A 15,647-nucleotide genomic window follows, 5' to 3' on the forward strand; every position below is an offset into this window, starting at 1 on the left:
CTGTGTTTAGTGCTCTGCCGCTCTCTCACTGTCAGTGCTGCTGCGTGGAGCTTTTACTGTAAAATAATAATGACGAGAAGAAAAAAAAAACGGGAACAGGTGTATTTTACAGATTTTAAGCACGCGCTGACTCTGAGCCGGACATGTTTTTATTTGGATGATTAAAAATGAAAATGGCTCTCTGACCCTTAAGGACTACATTAGTAGCTGAAGCTCACTCTGTTGTTTGTTTTAAAAGGCTGCGGGAGCGTCTGCAGAATGTAAATGAGTCAAGCTAAGTGAGGGAATGGCTGAATTTAAAGCACGCTGAGTTAGCCTCATCCATATCATCATAGGTTATCAATAGGTGTCATCATTTTGCACTGGCAATGTGGAGAATTCTCTAAATCTAACATACTGAATGTACTTAGGATTTACTGCCTCCCAATATTAAACTTACATATGATTGATTCTGTTGTTGGAAATGTTGGAAACTCAAACTTTCAGCAATTGTTATCATTTTGACCAATCAGAGTAATTGGATTAACTGCAGTTTGGTTTTAAGTGAGTCCTGAGTCCTGACTCTAGTGTGTACGGTTGTCACTCACTTCCTGCGGCCGCCATCTTAGAGGTGGGTTCGGGTCGGTGCATGCGCGCGACGCTCCGTTACCATGCTTCGTCGAAACAAGACCTAGGTGCCCGTCGCCAGCTTGCATCGCCATGGCGACGGGATCGCTGTGACCCAGCATCCCACCGACAGCCGCGCTCGCTGCTCCCGACTCTCCTTCTGCACCCTCTTCAATAATTAACATGCCATGGCAGCCATCTTAGCTTTTGGCTCGGCTAAGGTGCCTGCCGGCACGTTGCCTCGGCAACCAAGTCCCCGCGACCTAGCGCTCTGGTGACGTTGGTCGTGTTGCAGCGCTCCCAACTTTCTGACTTGGAATACACAGATCTGATTAAAATGCCACGGCAGCCATTTTAGAGGAGGTAAAGCAGACAGTCAGGACAGACCAGGATAAAAAACACACACACCATAGCCATGCAAAGTTTCACCACATATGTTTAGATTTTATTTGTTTCACAACAGAGTGCAGTTTTAAAAGAAAACTCAAATAAGCTTTTTTTTCTGTTCCGTTTTTGTACATCTGTCAGTATTTTGCAGCAGAGTTTGTTGTTTACCGCATCTCAGCAGGCCGGACGTCCCGAGTGTATCCAAGGTGACGCACATGTGTTTAGCTCATGACCTTCGTGTGTGTCATCGGTTCCATTTATTTACTCAGTGATTATTTATTTATGGAGCTTTATTTGTGGGAGCGGGTTCAGTGTTCATCAACACCAAGTAACAAAAAACCAAACTGGATCTGCACAGAAGTTCAACAGGAAAAAAATAAGATACAGAAATACACTTCACAGCAAACGAATCCTCTGCATCTATAAATGCAAAAGCCATCTTTTGTATATGAAATAGAAACAGAACTGAATGGATTAAATGAGTAAAACGACATTCTAAACAGCACAGAGGAGTGACTGACAGCGTGATCAGAGGTATAAGCGCGCGTGTGTGTGTAGTTACACACACGCTCTCTCCGCCTCCTACACACTCGTTCTCACCCTGACAGCTTGGCTGCCGCGAAGAGCAGAGGTCTTATTGGCCGCATGCCCTGCAACGGGCATTTTGATTGGCTGTCAGGCTAGCTGCCACCGTGCCAGCTGAGGGAACACGTTTGTATGTGTGCGTGTGACGAGCGCGTTTGTCATGGTGGCAGCAAACAACCAATGAAAACGCTCGCCACTCTCTATATGTCCGTCTTTGTCACCTTCTTTTTTCTTCTTCTTTAGTTCTGAGCTTTTGTTTTGGCGTTTTCTCAGTTTTCTTCATCTGCATATTATTTTCTTATTAATAGCAGGTTTTTGGTTGGCCTTTGTAAAGAAACCTGATGTTCGGTGGTTACAACACAACAACTTGTGTCTTCTCTGCTTGGAATCCCATCACATTTTTTAACCTTTAAAAACTATTAATTCCGATAAGTGAAGCGGCATTCTGGTTGAAGTGCTTAATGAGATAACCTGCAAACTGCTCCCCGGAGATGGCACATGGACTGGCGTGAGGCTGGATTTCTCCTCGCAGCGGTTTATTTACAGCAAAGTGCCAAGAAAGAAAGACGAGCTGATTGCTCGCACTCGTTTTTTGATGTTCCATTTACTCATTGGATTTTCGGAGTTGTTGATATGGAAAGATGGAACCACATCAGGGATCAATTACCAATCAGTGTTGAATAGACAGCTTACGGTCTGAATTGCGGTTGATGTTTAACTGGCAAATATTATAATTTGACATTCTCCTGGTGTAATGAACTCCAGTGCTGTGTCCTGTTAGGCAACAGGTTGGTACTAGTTCAGATAAGCGTCCTGCTTGACACGTTGAATTGGATTTTTGCAAATATATGTCAAACTGAAAGAAAATAGATCGTGCCTAAGGATGAGGCAGTGACTGGTTAGGGGAGACTCTTCTTAGTCTGTCCTTGCCAATTATCAAACAGTGTAGCTACAGTTCTTCATGCCAACCAGCTGTCTGCAAAGCTAAGCTTTGACGCAGCAGCAGGAAATAACAAATAAATACACGGACTCTTCTGCTCAAACTGATTACAACGCTCTTATTATATATCTATCTGTATCTATTTTTGTTCAGTGCTTGCTCAGCTACTTCAAGTTAAAGCCCTATAAAATGTTTTGCCCTCTTTATTTTGCAGAAATATAGCTATTAAAATTGCGAATCATCCCTAAGCATTAAAAAAAAAATGAGATTTGATTTTGCTTCGCCTTACAGCGTAGCCGAGGTAATGAGGTCGGGGCAACTGAGGCTCAGGAGGTGGAGTATGTTGTCCATTAATCGCAGAGAGGCACACTGTAAACTGCTTTGGGTAAAATAAATAGAATATGTAGTCCCACAGTCTCTCAGGGATGCGTTCCGCTGTCATAAATATAGTAGGTGTACACACTCCCCCCCCCCCCTTTTTTTTTGTGAGTCTGTGTATGTAAGTGTGCGAGTGAAACTTTAGAGTCTGCTGTTAATTACTTCATCAATTGATTATTTATAAAACCTCTTAATGAGCTGTCAGACAGCCAAATGGCTCAACACCAAGTTCTTGTCATCTCCTCTACCTTCCTGTTACCTCCTGAAACAAAGAGAATGGCTTCTTTCGTTTTCCTCTCCTTCTTTCTTTCTTAGTTTTCGTTCTCACTTAGTACACCACGTTTTCCTCATATTTAACAGCAAGACGTACGAAGTCGCACAAGCCGCGAAGGATTCTGCTCCTTGCTTCGCCCGTCATCCACCCTGCTCTAGCGCCTTTAAACAAGGCTGTGAATCAGCTCGAGGAGGTTGACATGTTGGATAAAGAGATTATTTACGCTCGGTGGCGTTTTGTCTTACCCTCCGTGGGCTTTCAGAATCATTGCAATGGTGCAGAAATAAAACTGTAAAATGAAGCGTTGTGGTTTTAGCAGCAGCTTGGCGTCAGAGCTGTTTATTGACCGGTGACTGCGCTTGGTTTTAGGACTCAAAATAGAATTCACTTTGACTTCTTAGATGTATATAAATCCAGAGCTGTTTGTGCATCTGTCATCTTAACCGGGCCGTCGTGTGTGTGTGTGTGTGTGTGTGTGTTATTTCCATGTGTTTTCTGTGTCTTCAAGACTCTGCCATGACAGGCTGAATGGGGTCGAGGCGGCTCTCTCGCTAACTATCACTGGCAGTCGGCAGCATGTGGCAGTAATTAAATCAAAGGAAATTGGCGAAAAAAGAGAAGGGGGAAAAAAAAAAACGTTGGTGTGGTGAAGAAAAAAAAAAAAAAAAAAGCATCCCGGTGGTTGAAAGGAAAATGGGCGGCTAATAAAATGAGTGTGGAAGAGCCTTGTAAAGAGCAGACACCTGTGGAGAAATGTTTTTGTTCTCCGGACTGAAAACTTGCATGCCAACGCACACACACACACACACACACAAATACACCCACAGAAACTTTGTGTACACACATGCAAACCGCCTTGTTAGTCACTTAAACAGATGGAGAAAGCATGCAGACACACACACACACACACACACACATTTATGCGCAAAATAAAGTTTGAGGAAAAACAACATCTCTGCCGTGGCATATGCAACCATTATTAGTGTTATTAATAAAGTAGCAGCAAAGTTAGGAACATCTAGAAATGTCATTTTGAATGATCTTCTAACAATCCTTTTGACCATTTATAGATAATATTTAAATCTTTAAAAGAATAAAAATCATAAATTGGGCCCGACACTGTCAGACCTGGGTGGATTTTACAGTAAAGTGAGTGAAATCCTGAACCTAAAAAGGGCCCAGACAACAGCGTCAGACCCCCAGGGGCCCAAAGGTCCTCGGTTCACTGCTCAACAAGTGGTTGTGCAAAATTGCGAAACTTGAAAAGTATTTTGCAATTCCAAGTATATTTCAACCAAGACAGAATCTGCACAAAGCTGACACACAGATGCTCTGTGTGTCAGGCAGTATTCTTCTAGCCTTGAATACTCAACTCTGATTCCTATAACCATGTGAAAAAGAAAGATTAGGAGGTATTTCCTTAAAGCATGCTAATTAAATAAGATGATTAAGAAAAGCAAAGGGTTGTAGTGGAGTGAGTCTTTTATCATGCTCCATGTCAACCATGAAGGTCTATCTATATTATATAGATAAGGTAAATATAATTCATCAGCCACATTGTGTTGGTTTTAGTGCCCATGTCTTCTCTTTTGTTTTGATCCGTGGTGTCCGTCATGTATGCTACACATTTGACTAAAGCGTATCCGACATAAAAGCAGAATGACGTCCACCACAGACGACACGCGTAATCTAGAATCAACAACCTGTAACTGCCGGATCTTTGGCATTGGTACGTACGTAAATGAGTGGCACCTACCTGAAAAAGCAGCTGGATTAATCATAGTTCCTTTGACGTGGATGCTAAGTGTCAGCAGTCTGAAAGCTGGAAACTCCACATCACGTTTCTTTTGTTAGACGTGTGTGTCATGTTGCTTTTGCTGTTTTCAGAGCAAAGGAGGTCAGTGATTAAGCGTTCAAGACTGTGCATAGAAATGCTCCTTTTTAAGCCTTGAACTAAGTTTTGTCTTCTGGCAACATGCGGCCAAAAGATTTTAGTTTTAAACTGAACAGAAATTTATCAGAGACGTTTATTTAATCGCTTCCCTTACCTTAACTTCGAAACCTTCCTACTGAAAGACATTGCTCTCACTGGGAAATTGTTGAAAAATATGTCGTTTTCATAGCATGCCGACGTGTGTATGTGTGCGCATGTGTGCAGGAGCGCGCGTGCGTCGCCATGGAGCCCTCTGTGCGCCGAAAAGCCGCAGTGCGATTCGTTATTTCCTCCCTCTGATGGGTATTTCTCCATTCAGTCACACTCACACACTCACTCCCAGACCTCTGGCTATTTCCTGTGTCAGGGGGGACATTATAAAGCCACATTATGTTTGCTTTGAGCTTCCATATTCCCTCATCACTGAAATCATCCTGCGTGTGTGTGTGTGTGTGTGTGTGAGAGAGAGAGAGAGATGAGAAGAGCCTACTCAATTTCCTGGGAAAGGAGATGTGAAAGGTTGTGCTATCATACACACACATACACACACAGAAGATTAACGTAATGCATTTCAGGGACTCATCAGTATGGAGGAAATGTGAAACTGAAACAAACAGATCAGTAAACTGATGAGCAGCAGTGTTGAGCTTAGATCAGGAAACTATTGATTTATGGAGTTAGGTTCAGATGATCACTTTCTGAATTTGTTTTAGCCCTCTGTCGTCTCCTGTGGTTGTTAGACAGTGTCTAGGAGGCGTAGGATCTGTGTATTGACTCCAGAGCTGAAACTGTTAGTTGATTAATCCATTTCAACAATTATTAAGCAAAAGATAAACTGTACAGCGCCTATAGAAGGTGTTCTTCCCCTTTCATTGCTTTATAAAAGAGTCACGGCCAATGCAGTTTAGATTTTACAAAAAGAAAAACGAAAGCTCTTAAAAAACTACTTACTATCTAGATGAAAACTGACTGCTACAATGTTATGTCAATGAATTAAAAGTATTGAATGTAGAATAAGTGACTGCATAAGAATAACAGTCTCACAGTTAGTGAACCTAAGTGCAGTGAATGTGTGGTTGTAGTATGAAGACACCTGCGTCCAGCCGCTGGTTAATCGGTATTCCTGGCTACGATTGCACCATGAAGACGAAAGAACACAGCAACGTAGAGAACATGTTGTTCAAAAGTTGAAGTCAGGGGTAATAAGAAGAAAAAAATAATAACCCTAGCCCTAGAGTTCAGTTAAATCCATCATTACAGAAGGAAGGCAGATGTGTGAATCAGAGACCAGTGATGGAGGCTCCCAACACACCTAGGACCATTCTGAAGGAGTTAAAAGCTTCAGCAGGTGTGATGGGAGGGGCTTTGTAAGTTCTCGTCAAAACAAAAAAGCCAAAAAAAATTTATAAGACTTGGTGCTTTTAGATGTTTCTCGTCTTAATAAATGATTTTCGTGTGGACTGCAGGTCAGTACAGACCAGGCATGGTTGCGGGGGCACTTGGCCATGAAGCCAACGCGCCGTTTGTTAGAATGAATGGATGGACTTGGGAGGAAGCGGAAATGTTTGGAAAATGAAAGGGGAAACTTGAACGGGTTAAAGTCATTTCACATCTGCCGAAAACCTATTTTCGATTCTGATGAAAAGATACGCTATAGTTGAATATAGACTCATATACTGTATATACACTCGGCCTATATTGATACTGCGTATCGACAAGAGCCCTGACGACACACACGCACAGTCTCGGAGCTAATTGGGTGTAATTAGTGGTCAATTAAAGCGCTGTGATTTCACTGGCTGTCTGACTCTTTGATGCTGTGGCTCCTGGCAAGACCAGGCGCCATGTTGAATTCATCTACCGGCCACAGTGTAAACATGCCACACAACCGGACAGTCTGCTTCTCTTTTTCTTTCTCTTTTTCAGTTTATTTGATTTTCTTTTTACTGATTTGTTTATTTGGCGTTTTGCTTATTTCCAGCTCTTTTTCCCCCCTCTGTCCTTTTTTTTTTTTTGTCTTTACCTAGTTTTCTTTTTTCCAAACAAGCCTGTGACTAGGAGTGGCGAACAGAAGCGTAAACACCCTGTCCGTTGGATGTGATGCGGAGGGGCTGATTCAGCAGTTTGACTCACCATCCGACAGTTGCAGGCCGGGGTCAACAACTCGAGTGCGAAGGAAAGCTCGGGGAAATGCGGCCGCCGCGTCGCTGCAGCGAAGCTCCTGCGACTGAAGCTGAAGAGGAGAAGAGCTGCTAACTGGGTTACTGCTGAGGGAGAACGCCAGTAAATAATAGATAAACAGTCTGCCGCCTGAGAGAGGAGAGGAGAGGAGCAATAGATTGTGTTAGAATCAAAGAAAAACTAATGTGTGTGTGTGTGTGTGTGTGTGTGTGTGTGTGAGAGAGAGAGAGAGAGAGGAAACCATGAATTGCCATTTTCCTCCTTGAAGTGTTCTACACACACACTCGCCAATTTATCCGTTTCCTGTTCTCACTTACGCACTCCTCATTCTCCGGTCACACACACACACTTTTTTGGAATGCAAAAAAAATATTTCACAGCCGCTCACGCTCGCTCATGTGTCACACACCTCTCTCGCTCCCTGTCTCTTGTCCGGCCCCCTAGTGTTTTCTGTCTGAGTAACCCGACCCCCCCTTCAGTCACAGGTGCACCACGCTAAAGCTCACACACACACACACACACGCTGAGTCCACTTGTCTTCACATAGGGGGCTCTAATCAAGCCACAGGAAGCCGGAGCTCCGCAGGGAGCGTGTGAGATTGTGAATGAGTGAGCGGGTGTGTGTGTGTGTGTTAGTGTGTGTGTGTTACAAGCGAGTTGAAGAATGTGTTTTGGTCCATGAAACTCGCTGCGAGTGTGTGGAGGCTCTGCATGTTTTCAATTACACCCAAGTATTTTTGCAGATGTGTGTGTGCGCGCTCTTTCTCTCTCTCTCTCTCGCTCTCTCTCTTTAAGGCAGTCCTCCTCCGATCAATCCTTTCTCTCTTTCTGCCCGCGCCTGTGAAATTGCAATTGTTTTTTGATGGCTTTCAAAATATTAAAAAAGTTTTGAAAATCTTTTTCCTCCTTATTCTCATTTATTCTGTTTTTCTTTCCTTTGCTGTGCTGTCAAATTGAATTTCAGTTCTCCGTCTTGCATTTAGTCTTTCCTAATTTATTTCTCTTTTTTAATATCTTTCTGTTTTATTTTAGTATCCGTCATTCATTTTTCTTATTCGTTTATTTTTTTATTTCAATTTGTATTTTTCCATTATCCTTTTCTACTCTTTCTTTCCTTACTTTCTCTGTTCATCTCTCTCTCTTTCATCATCTCTCTCTCTCTCTCTCCCTCCCTCCACACTGCATCATATGGAGTCAATTAGGCGGCCGTGCTCAAAACTCCGCGCGCGCGTGTGCATGCGTGTGTGTGCATCTGGTTCGCATTAGTGCAATTGCAGGTTGGTAGAATAAAGGGCTCGGCTCGGAGGTGGTGGGTGGGATTTCCTTCCGCTTTCTCACTCACACACACACACACACACACAATTTTTCCCTCCATGTGTTTTGAATCAGGAACATAATTAACCTTCAGAGGATTCCGAGGCCGCGGCTCAGATCTCCGCTATAAAAATACATCTAAAAAACAGACCCCCACCTATCCAAAAAAAAAAAATAATGTTTGATCCGTCCGCGGTGCGTTTGATTCCTTTTCCCACGTCTGCCTCTGGATGGGCTCAGAGCGCAGTGGCGTGAGTGGTAAATGAAGGTGGGGGTGACGGGATGAGGAAATAGGTACAGTAGAGGTATAGATGGATGTATGTGCCTGGTGCTTTGTTTGAAGTAATCCCACTCTTAAAAAAACAGCAAATCTTGACTTTGGGAAATGATGAGAGACTTCACTGACTGTTCATGTAGTTTGGATTGTTTTTTATTTGTTGCTTTCTCTTCATATCTCCTCCCTTGGTCCCGGTTCCTGCAGCGTTAAACTGTTTGTGTGAAGGTGAATAAAGAAGGGATGAAAGTGAAACCAGCCTGTTAGAAATGAGAGGCAGAGGGCAGTGAGGAGGAGGGAGAGAGTGAAACAAAGAGAGAGAGAGAGAGAGAGAGAGAGAAAAAAATACTGGAAAGGCACAGGTGCAGCCGACTGTGTGTGTGTGTGTGTTTGTGTGTGTTTGCATGTGTGCATTTTTTTGCGAAGCAGAGAGGGTGTGTGTGAGAGAGAATATCTGCACTCTGTGTGTGTGTGTGTGTCTGTCAAGAGGTTTCGTGACTGCTCCTTTGAGTGTTCACATTCCAGCACATCTGCTTTGGATGAAGCATGGTTAACTGTGTGTGTGTGTATGTGTGTGACACAGAGAGAGAGAGAGAGGAGTGAAACTAGCCAGGAACATAGTTTTTTACTTAGCAAAATGCTAATTTGTTTTGTCTTGTGTCTCGCTGAGGACAGAATCATCAGTGTAGTTCAGGCTTGGAGCGCTAAATAAGAAGGCGTCCTCCTCAGCTAACTCTTGACTTTCCTTTGTTTCTGTCTCCAAACGTCATCCCCTTTTACCTCTTGTGTACATTGTGCCGTTTTGTGGCTCTGTCTTTTAATATGAGGCTGCTTCAGACAACTTTATTGATCTGAACGCCTTGAGAGGACCCGGCTGTTAGGTCAAATGTTGTTGGTAGTTCGCTGCTAAACATCATCTTCAACAAGGATGATAAAGATGTGCACATATGGAAGATGGAGACAAAAAAAAATAACATTATTATTATTATTTCTTTCCTAATTTTGTGATTGATGTTCTTGGCCAACTCATTATTCCTGCCTTTGGCTATTTATCCTCTATACATACTACAACAATATGCATTCATTGACTGGAGAGCATGGAGGCAACCTTCAGAAGAACATCTCCTTTATTATGGCTAAACTTCAGAAAGTCAAATAAGTAAAAATTGTGCCTGTGTGCTTACTGAAAGAAGAGCCAGGGAATGGAAACATCAAGTTTACCTTCCTGGTGCTGACAGACCGCATGGTGTTGCGTTTTTAGTCGCACGTGGACGTCCACACAGGTGTCTGCACTGGCTCTTACAGACATGGGGAGATTGTATGTCACGCTCATCCACATGGACACTTTCAGTCCACCACTTAGTCTGACAACTGTTAACATCTCTCTGATGGATGGCCGTGGAATTTACCGCTGATGTTCAAAGTCCCCGGAGGAGGAATTTGAAGGATTTGTGATCTGGTGATCCACTGACTTTTCATCTAGCACCGCCGCTAGTCCACCGTACTTACTTATATATATATCAACTATATACGAGAATCTACTGTGGCACAGCAAGTTTAGGTGTGTCCATTTCGGCTCTCCAGATGATTTACAACGACCGACTTGACTTTTACCAAAAACAACGAGGAAGAAGATGAGGAAGAGCAGGAGGAGCTTTTTCAGCCTTCTCTCCTTTTTCAGTCACAGTCAGAGGTTGAAGCGGGGAGGTGGAACAGATGCTCCCCACATTTGGAGACAATAACTGGCAGAAGAAGCAAACACGGAGCAAAGACAGAAAGCCTCCATTTTCTTCCTTTCTCTTTACCCTCCCTGCAAATATCTCTCTCTTGTTTCCGCTTGCCCTTTTGTTTTAATCTGCATCCAACTTTCTCCCTTTCATTTGGTCCTGTTTATTGTTTTTCCACTCTGTCTTTCTAAGAATATCCTGCAGGGCCCACCAGCATTCCCGTCACTGTCAGCAAGTTAGAACTGAAACGCAGTGGAGAAAGTTCTGTTCTTAACCCTCAGTCACAACGCTGCTTCTTACGTTGCATCTTCCGTTATCTGCACATTAGAAAGAAAAACAACACTTATTGTTATTTATTATATGCTATTACTTTGCTTCTAGTAACTGGCTTTACATTACATTGAATTAGAAATGAATTAAGTAGCTTTATTGGTTTCATTTTTCCATCTACTTCGATGTAACAATGTGCTGCTGAGGAAGCCCCTTTTTCTCTGTTCGATTAGATGTGTTGAGATTCATCAGTGCGCCGAGTTCAAACGCTAATTACGAGTTTAAACATTGTCTCCGTCGTCCTCCCACCTTCACTTCAGGTCAGCGAGTTGCACAGCTGGTCGCTCTCGATACATTTTCTGCATGTGAGCACGTGTTGTCAGCTCCATGAGGAACCGGTTTTCAGTGGAATGTGGCTTTATTTTCTGCCGCTGTTGCCGGGAGCGACTCAGAAGGGGGCTTTGATGAAATCTGCGATGTTTCGTGTCCTGTGAAGATTCTCCGAATCTGTCGGGCATTACTAAACCACTTCTACTGAATTCTATCAGGAGCTCGTCTGTGCCATAGATCATGATTTTACACGATGTGCTCAACTGGTTTCTGTTAGGAGTATCTGTCCTTGTCATAAAACTAGGCAGGTTGAACTAGTTTGTGTCTTTAATACTATGAATTGGTTTTATTGTTTTGTTTTTTGTTTTTTCAGCAAATCCAGATTGTCTTCTTACTGTGGTACAGAGATCTGGTGTTGTCAGAGATTTAGCATTATATTAGGGGGGCGCCCAGTCTCCCCCACACTGATTGTGTTGTTTTTTGTGGTCAGAGGCATTATGTGTTTAGGTTGGATGCATGTAGAAATGTGTACATCCTTGTGCATTTTTTGAGTATGTTTTATCTTGGGAACGTTTGGCAGAAGAGTTCGTTTGAACTCAAGGATGAATTAATTAGATTTTGGTGGTCACTCACAAAATTTCTGTCCTTAACTCAACATGCTAATTATAACTAGATTCCCGTTATATTGTAATTCTGCCATTGCACAGATAACCACTGGTTCTATTCTCTGTCACAGAGCACAACAAGTGGGTACACCGGTGTCTTTTGTTTCTGTAGCGGTATAACGGTAATGGCATTGAGTTTGTTTGATTGATTTCTGTCAGGATCTGATAAAGTAGGTGTTTCATTGTGGTTTATTGGGGCTCTGATTTGATGTTTCCACACAGATTGTAGTTTTACAATACCGATTTGGATCATGTACAGCCACTACTTGCCAGTTCATTGGCTACACCGGTGAAAACAAACACATTCTAATATAACAATCTTGCACTAAATCCCCCTTTATGACTGTGCTAATGTTTTCGTTGAAACAGCGTCAGAACGGTGGTATTCCAACTGGATGATCATATTGGAGGATGTAGCTCGTGGTGCTGTTAAACTGTAACCTAGCCCATTGACTAAAACTGAATAATAATCAACGCAGTACAGTTCAATAGCACTACAAACCACAGCCTCCACAATGAAAACACAGTTGAATCAACAGCTCGTTGTTTTTTTAAAACAACTGCTAAAAAACCTTCGTGAAGCTAAGATTTAGTGCTCAGCTGTTACATTAGAATGTTGTATCAGTTTTCAAGTGAGTGTACACAACAGAAATGTTTCAGCTGAGTTCTAGCGCAACTCAAACTAACAGGACTCAAGAGGAGGATTCCTCTTGTCGCATAGCGAAGGCGATCCAGCTCAGCTGCTTCCATCACGGCGCTAAAACATTTGACTGATTGCTGTTTCTGCTGCGGTCCAGGTCATAACTCTACAGTGCTGGTTATATTATGTACACAGAGAGACAGATTGCTCGTTGGCTCTTCATATCAGGGCACTGATCTTCTTAAATATTTTCATTATATAAACTCTTTTAGAAATATTGTGAACACACTCTTCAACCAATTACACATAATGATATGTAATTGGTTTTTGTGTAGATATACAAATGAGCCATGAGAAAGAAATCTTCATATGAAGGTTATTGATTAGACATACGCTGACTTCTGTTGTGGACGGTAATACTTTCTGGGGATTGTGGTGTGTCCACTTTCGATACAATTACACAGTTGATGTTTCCTTTCGTTGGCTCAAGGACTGCCAGCTAACTGTGGGAATCCTCATACTTCTGTGTGTCTCTGTGTGTCTGTGTGTGTGTGTGTGTGTTGCGGACTGCAGGAAGTGAGGTTGTTATTGTGTCTCTGTGCATTCCTCAGACTTGAACACACTCTGCACCTGTTCCTGTCTGTCTGTAACACACACTAAGACAAACACACACAGGCATGCACGCATACAAATCGCAGCCTTTCGTCACCAGTCTAACAACACATTCAGTGGGAAAATATGCCTGCACCGCATGGGACATAAATCTAAATATTTTCAACAGGAACAAAACAAGCATGTGTGTTTGCGTGCGCCTCTGTGTGTGCGTGTGTTTCACTATGTGTGTGTGTGTGTGTAGTCTTGGGTCAATAACTGTGGTTTTATGATCACAGCACAAACTCAGTTCTCATAGGGGAAGAGGAGGAGGAGGAAGTCGAGCTCTAATGACATCTACAGACTGTGGCTTTATGTGTGTGTCTGTGTGTGTGTGCGTGTGGAAACTGGAGCATGTGAGTGCTAAAACTCATGGAGGTGCATTGTGGGAAGGTACCGACCTCTCTAATCTGACCACCTTGCAGTTGTGTGTTTGTGTCCGTGTGCATGTGGGCGGGTGTTTCCTGACCTTAACATTTGATTCCCACAGTTCCCAGTGTTCCCTGCTCCTCAGTTGTACTGCTTGTTGTTGTTGTTGTTGTCTTTCCGTGAGTGCTTGTTTTCAGGGAGTAAACAGAGCCGAAACCTTGATCAGTGCACTGTGCATGTGTGCCTGCAAGCTTTTGCTCCTTATGGAAGTCATTTCTGGCAGCTATTCATTCATTCGAAAAACCCTTGAAACTCACTGGAGTGTTCCTTCACAGTTAAGTTACCGTATATAATAACAAGTAATATATCAATGGGAATCTAACAGACTGTGTCATATGGAAACCAATGCATGCCTGATCTGTTGGATAATTCTGTAACACTTTAAAACAATATATAAATTTTTCCTTTCCTTTATTTAATCTCCAGTGTGCCAATGGGAGTTACACTCTTGCATGGCAAGTTAATTTATCATCATCTGAGATGGGTGGGAATCAAACCATGCATTATACATTTAGCGGGATTTATGCTTTCCTTGTGTAAACATCTCCATAGCCCTATGCAAACAAGGTTGTTATGTTAATCTGTAGGATGCAAAGGCTCATAGTCGAGGTGAAGCGCCCAGATTTCAGCAGCTAGCTGTGCATAACTGGCAGTGATCGGTCGTTTTAGCTCCTGTAAGGACGTACTGCCAACTCAGCTGGTTTGCGACACAAAGTTGGGAACCGATCATACTTTAGCAAAGATCCGCTGGCTCAATCAGACCGTTTTGACGGGCTTCACGTGGTGACGGACAGACGAGCAACACATGTCATCCGAGCACCGTGGAGTTGTTTACAGCTAAATGGCTCAGATTTTCCCTGTATCTGCTGATTGACTCGTAAGGAAATCCAAAAGGGAGTATTACCAGACTCGCATTCTGATAAGACTGAGTCTGGCTGCGTCAGGCTAGAATGTATTCAGAAGTGAAAGATGTTGGAGGTCAAAGAAGAAGGGCCATCCCATCCTCAGTCCATCCCTTATTTGGCTCATTTCTCGTATGATGAAAATTCACTAGCAGGGAACTAACTGAACTTGCTTAAGGAAAGACATTATGCTAATGTGGAGCTGAATGCCACCACTCTCCTTCAACGTCTAGCTCTTCTAGCTGCATACTTTTCACAGCTGTGCATACTTGGGTAGTTGCTGGAAAAAAAAAAAATGGACACAATTCTTTGTGTAGTTTGTAGGCCTGCCTTTAAGGCTCTTTATCTGTCTGAGTATAGGATGTATTCTGTTAAAGATCATTTGAAGTAAATGCAGAGTGTTTCAGCTTGGTGATCTTAGTGCAGAAATTGTGTATTATTTCTTTAATTTAATTTTTTTTTGCCTGACAAACAGTTTTAAGCTGTTTTCTGTTTTTAATTTTTTCTCTCAGGGAGTGTGGGAAGTGAGATGATGTTCTTTTTATAATACCCCCAAGTAATATTTTTTTTTTTCATTTTCCTTTCATTTCATCTGTGTTTTATCATCGGACTTGTTTTCACCACATCTGTGTTGCATCCGTATGCAAATACTCCGGAGTTAACGAAACGATCTATGCCTTTTAGTGGAGGATCGAGATAGATTAGGTGTAGCTGTGGAGCGGGGCTTTTCATTTTAATGTGAGTCAGTGGGGGACACGGAGAGAGAGAGAAAGAAGAGCACTTCCAACAGCTGTTCCAGAGTTTGCGTCATGCAGCCCTAGCTAGCGTCATGGCTGAGTGTTCGCACGCTATGCACTCACACACATGCACAGAGGCATGCTGTGGGGACCCCCAGTCGAAGGCATGACCAAACTCAGACATTGTGTTCTCATGCTGCCGCCGTGTTGCTGAGAAAAAAAAACAAAAAAAAAAACATCACCTGTTTTGTGTGAGGACAGGCTGCTGGTTTATGCTTGCTGTCTCTTGTGTTGCCACATTTTTGCTGTGCTGCTTTTTTATTTAAAAGTTTAAATCTATAGGCTATATACTCTGTATGTATAAATATATATTCTCTACACACATTAGAAGGGAAAATAAAATAGTTTTTTTCACAAATGTAGT

At 42.7% G+C, this 15,647-nt stretch overlaps 1 protein-coding gene across 3 annotated transcripts in view; it reads left to right on the top strand.

The window, feature by feature from the left end:
* Positions 1–15,647, top strand: part of tcf4 (transcription factor 4) — a 212,010-nt gene that overhangs the window by 156,997 nt on the left and 39,366 nt on the right. The window lies entirely within an intron of this gene.

The sequence above is a fragment of the Chelon labrosus genome, assembly GCF_963514085.1.
Source record: "Chelon labrosus genome assembly, chromosome: 22".
NCBI classification, from domain to species: domain Eukaryota; kingdom Metazoa; phylum Chordata; class Actinopteri; order Mugiliformes; family Mugilidae; genus Chelon; species Chelon labrosus.